General features: G+C 34.1%; 1 pseudogene; it reads left to right on the plus strand.

The window, feature by feature from the left end:
• The first annotated feature begins 4,886 nt into the window (after window positions 1-4,886).
• LOC133898634 (ETHYLENE INSENSITIVE 3-like 3 protein) lies at window positions 4,887-5,819 on the plus strand (annotated as a pseudogene).
• The last annotated feature ends 431 nt before the right edge of the window (window positions 5,820-6,250 follow it).

Consider the following 6,250-nt stretch of genomic DNA (forward strand, 5'->3'; position numbering starts at 1 on the left):
TATCTCTTTAGCTATTTACTATATTGTTGAAATATTTACTTTCATGAAATTTACCTTATGCAATTTATCTTCCTAGAATATAATTATTACATGTCACCCTAGGATTGCAAATCTTGACATAGTTCTTATTTGTTTTTTATTGTTTTAGCTTTCTTTAGCTTGTTTTCGCAAGTTTTCTTGATCGCTAACAATTAGTTTTAAAACCGCCTATTCACCCCCTCTAGTCGGTATCTTAGATCCTACAAGTGGTATTAGAGCCTAGAACTCTTTTTTATAGCCGATTTAACTATCCCAGAGTATGATTATGGCTAGTGACGCTCATGTCAATATAGGGAAGCCTCCGTTCTTTGAGGAGTCAAACTATACCTATTGAAAGGCTAGAATGATCGTCTATCTTAAGGCTATGGGCAGTAAGTTATAGGATATAGTGGATAAGGATTATGTAATTCTTGGTTGTACTAATCTTATCGTTAAAGATAGGGATAATACTCTTACAAATACTCAGTCTATGAATATTCTTTATGGTGCTTTAGATCTTAATGAGTTTAATCGCATTTATAAACTTGAGACCGCTTATAAGATTTAGGAAAGGCTCGAAGAAATTTATGAAGTTACAACCATGCTTAATGATGCAAAGCTTTTGTTTACAAATGATAACTTGAGAAATTTACTATGTTGCCAAACGAAAGCATTGAAGAAATATTCAATCGTCTAAACAACATAATAAATGAGCTCAAGGGGCTTGGTATGGATGTTTCCGATGTTGGTTTTTCTCATAAATTTCTTAGAGCTTTGTTTAACAAATATGACACTATTGTGGCTTTGCTTGTGATGTCAAATTTGAAGGATACAACTCCAATGCAAATCTTGAGTGAAATTATCACTCATGACATTTTAAAGAAGTAACAAAAAGATCTTCATGATGATACTACCGATGACAAGAAGGAAAATATTGCATTCAAGGCTCAATCATCAAGAGACAAAGATGATCATGAAGAGAGTAATAATAAAGATGAATATGATAAAGAAATGGCTCTTTTTGTGAGAAGATTTAAGAAATTCATGAAGAAGAAGAGATATCTAGGTGAATATAACACGAAGGGACAATCTTCTAAAGGAAATCCCTTCGAAGAAAGAAGATGTTTTGAATGTGGCGAAAAGGGACATATTGCCACAAATTGCAAGAACAAGGAAGAAAAGTATACCAGGAAGAAGAAGGAGAGTGATGACAAGAAGGTATTCAAGAAATACTACAAGAAGAAAAAAGATGGCTAAGCATGCTATGTTAAGTGGAATTCGGATGCAAGCTCAAGCTCCAACTCTAATGATGAGAAACCATCTCAAAAGAGTCTTGCCGGGGTAGCCATCAAGGAGGCACCTTCACTCTTCTACACACCTTATTGCCTCATGGAAAAAGGAGACTCTAAGGTATTATGTAATGAAGATGAATATTCATATGATGATCTAGTTGAGTTAATAAATGGTTTTGATGACTTCATGAGCAAAGAAAGAGCAAAGTTTAAGAAATTGAAAAGAAGACACACCTCTCTTCAAGAATCCTATGATGAGCTAAAGACATCTCATGAGGGTCTAAAAGAAACTCATGAGATGCTTAAGGAAGCTCATAACTTTCTTATTGCTCATGAAACCAACAAAATAAAAATAGATATGAGCGTATCTTGTAATATTCTTATGATATATCTACTTCATTTCTTATGTGTTCATCTACCTCGTATGATGATTTGCTTACTTTGCCTAAAGCTGTATCTTGCAATGATATCTTGATTATTGATGAAAATATTATGTTAAAAGAAAAGATTAAAAAACTAACCAATATTCTTGCAAGATGCTATGTTGGAGAACCCAAACTTAGACAAGTTTTGGATAGCCAAAGGTTCTCTATCAAAAATGAATGCCTTGGGTATGTTCCCAAGAAGTGTAAGAAAGCATTCATTCATCACAAAACCACTTTTTGTGAAAGGCAGTGGTTATTGCATGAAATGCAAGAAAACCAGGCATGTTGAAAAAGATTGCAAAAATGTTAAGAATAATTCATATGCATATTTTGATTCATACTATGTTCTTAAGAGATATTCTAATAGTAGTGTTAAAGCTATATTTGTTGGTACTCCTATAATTGATGCTAAAAAAAAATACCATTTGAGTGTCCAAAGCCTTGGTGACTAACATCCAAGGAACAAAATAAGTTTGGGTACCTAAAAGAACTTAACTTTGTTTTGTATGTGAACTACAAGTTCGGTGGGAGACATTGGGTGCTAGATAGTAGATGCACTCAACACCTGACTGGAAATCAAAGGATGTTCACTTCTATGAGTAATGATGGATCGGAATATGACAAAATCACATTTAGAGATAATAGCAAAAGGAAAGGTAAAAAGATTAGGTAAAACTATTATCTCAAATGATTTGCTTATCTCAAATGTCTTACTAGTTGAATATCTAAATTTTAATTTATTATCCGTTGCTCAATTCTGTGATCTTGATCTTTCATACACTTTTTCTCCAAATGATGTGATAATATCTAGCATTAAGGATAATAGTGCATTTTTTAAAGGTTTTATAAATGGTAATCTTTATCTAGTTGATTTCTCTTCTAATGATGCAAGCCTAAGCACATGTTTGTTTACAAAGTCATCAAAAGGTTGGCTTTGGCATAAAAGGCTTGGTCATGTTAGTATGAATCAGCTAAATCGTTTGTTAAAGCATGATCTAGTTTTCGGGTTGAAGGATGTGAAATTTAAGAAGAATAAGCTATATAGCTCTTGTCAAGCCAGAAAACAAGTGAGAAACTCACATCCGTACGTAAGCTCCATGTCAACCTCAAGATCTTTAGAATTGTTACACATGGATTTATTCGGTCCAACCACATATGTAAGTATTGGAGGTAATAGCTATTGTCTTGTCATCGTTGATGATTTCTTTAGATATACTTGAGTATTCTTTTTACATGATAAGACTATTGTATTTAACACCTTCAAAAGCTTTGCTAAAAGAGCTGAAAATGAATTTGAATTCAAGATCAAGAAAGTGAGAAATGACAATGGCTCTAAATTCAAGAACACAAAGGTTGATAATTTTGTGAAGAAAAGGGTATTAAACATGAATTATCTACCAAATACACTTCGGAGCAAAATGAAGTAGTTAAAAGGAAGAATCGAACACTTATTGATATGGCAAGATCAATGCTTTTGGAATATGATGTTTCAGATAATTTTTGGGCCGAAGCTATCAATACCGCTTGCCATTCATCAAATAGGTTATATTGTCACCGGTTGTTGATGGAGACTCCATATGAGCTCCTTATTAGAAAAAAAACTAAACATCTTATATTTTCGGGTATTTGGATATAAATTCTACATTCTAAAGAAAGATACTCGTTTATCAAAATTCCAAAGAAAATGTTATGAATGTTTCTTACTTGGTTATTCTTCTCATAGTAATGCTTATCGTGTCTATAACCAAAATTCCAGTTTGGTTGAAGAGACACATGATATTGAATTTGATGAAACTAATAACTCTCAAGAAAAGCAAGAAAATATAAATGATGTAGGTAATGATGGTTCAAGAAGTGCTATCAAGAACATGTCAATAGGTGACATTAAGCCAAAAGAGTAAGATGAACAAGAGGATGATCCATCTACCTCAATTCGGGCTATTCCATCTACTTACACTACAAATGATCAAGTTCAGGCTCATAATGTGGAAGACAAGGATGATCAATCACAACAAGCTACCACTTCATCAATTCCATCACAAATGTCGGTAGCTTATCCAAATGTTCACTATGCCATTGCCAAGGATCATCTTATTGATCAAATTATTGGTGACTTTAGTAAGAGTGTTTAAACTCGTTCTCGTATTGTTTTATTTTGTGAACACTATTCTTTTATATCTTCTATTGAGCCTAATCATATATATAGAAGAAGCTTTAAATGATCCGAATTGAGTGAATGCAATGCATGAAGAGTTAAACAACTTCACCTGCAATAATGTACGAGAATTGGTAGAAAGACCAAGAGGTCATAATGTGATTGACACAAAATGGGTTTTTCGGAATAAGCAAGATGAAGAAGGAATTGTTGTAAGAAACAAAACAAGATTGATTGCACAAGGATATACTCAAGTGAAAGGTTTGGATTTCGGTGAAACTTTTGCTCTCATAGCTAGACTTGAGGCTATTAGAATCTTACTTGTTTTTCCTTCATCTCATGATATCAAGTTATATCAAATGGACGTGAAAAATGCATTTTTGAATGGTAAAATTAGTGAACTTGTCCTTGTTAAACAACATCTCGATTTTGAAGATTCTAAAAAGTCAAATCATGTATATAAACTATCTAAAGCTCTCTATGACCTTAAACAAGCCTCATGTACGTGGTATGAGAGACTTAGAGATTTTCTTGTTTCAAAAGGCTTCAAAGTTGGAAAAATTGATATTACTTTATTCACTAAATCTATTGCAAATGATTTTTTTATATCAAATTTGTGTTGATGATATCATTTTTGGATCTGCTAATAAAGATTTTTGTGAGAAATTTAGAGAAATGATGTCTAGGAAATTTGAAATGTCTATATATGGAGAATTGAGTTTCTTTCTTGGACTTCAAATCAAGCAACTCAAAGATGAGACTTTTATTAGCCAGTCAAAATATTTGAAGGATCTATTGAAAAAATTTGGTATGAAATATGCGAAGCCTATCAAGACTCTGATCATCTTGATCTTGATGAGGGAGGTAAACCGGTATATTTAAAACTTTATAGATCTATGATAGTTAGTTTACTTTATCTTACCACATCTAGACCCGATATCTTGTTTAGTGTGTGTATGGGCAAGGTTTTAAGCATCACCTAAAGAATATCATTTGATGGCCATTAAACGTATTTTGAGATATTTAAAATATTCTCCTAGTATAAGGCTTTGGTATCCAAAAGGTCTTAGTATAGGGCTCACGGAGAGAGAAACGTCTCCTTACAAAAAAAAACCACATGATGTAAAGAAGGTTTAGAAAGCTGGAGTTCTAACGGGTGTGATCAAACTTTTATAAGATCATAAATCTTGTAAGGAAATCAAAGTGTTTGTAGGACAAAATGACCTCAAAAGAGAGTCTAATTTGGTTGGGATTTTTACAATATGAGGAGAAGTCTATTCACAGTATTGGCAGTGATGTTTCAGGGACTACCCACCATACAACTTCAGGGGAAAGAAGTGAGGACATATATAGCGGCAGTGATGAGTATGATGTTGACTGCTTGGAGGAGCCACCTCATTCGACATCATCGAAAGATGAAGAGGCAGATCCTTCTGTTTTGCATATAAGAAATGAACACGCCTCAACTACAGTGAATAGAAGAAGGCATTACGATAAACACTCCAACCAAGTACTTAGTAATGAAGAAACTAATAAACCATGAAAGCGGAAAAGCCCCCATGCCATTCTCGAGTTGTTGAGCATGAGGTTGAAGTGACACAAAGAAATGGTAATCCACCCGAAATTTTGAGCAAATGGAGGTGCTGGGCATGGCTACCCCCAGCTGACAAGCCTTAGGTCTGTTAGTACAGTTGGAACGTTACAACGAAATTCTCAAGGGAATTTCCTATCTTCTGGTGCTACGATAAAAAATTATAACAGTCACCAGCTGCAAATGCTACTCCATCAAACATATTTCCAGGAGATCAGCCTCTAGCTTGTGAAGGCAGTGATATTGGCAACTCATGGTCTGGAAGCTCTTTTCGACTGGATGTTGGTCTTGGACCTATTGGTTTTATTCCTTCATCAGCAATGTTGCATATTGTATAGCGACGCTTAGCGGCAAGTGTTCCACTTAGCGTTTAGTGTTATAGCGTGATATATCGGCCGATAAAGATTAAAACATATTGTGAATATTTATCTATTTTACCATAATTTTGCATAGTCAGATTTTCTAATCAACAAAGCAAGTACGAGACAGATAGTAGCGAAAGGAAACATTATCAATAAAAGTAGACAGATATGGTCTATTGGCCTCTTAAGCTCAACTTCACCAAGATAACAATGCATCAACTCAAAGTCTCACAAACAAGGTAGATAGCAAGCACTAAAAAATTAGGTATCTAAGTTACAATCTATACCCCACAAATATCAAACATCTTATTCATCAGCTCCTGATTCAGGGGATGAGCTCCCTGACGACTCTATCTCAATATCTTCATCTCCATCCTCGAAAGAAGAAGAGGGTGAGGATTGCAATT

The sequence above is a fragment of the Phragmites australis genome, chromosome 18 (genome assembly GCF_958298935.1).
Source record: "Phragmites australis chromosome 18, lpPhrAust1.1, whole genome shotgun sequence".
NCBI lineage: Eukaryota > Viridiplantae > Streptophyta > Magnoliopsida > Poales > Poaceae > Phragmites > Phragmites australis.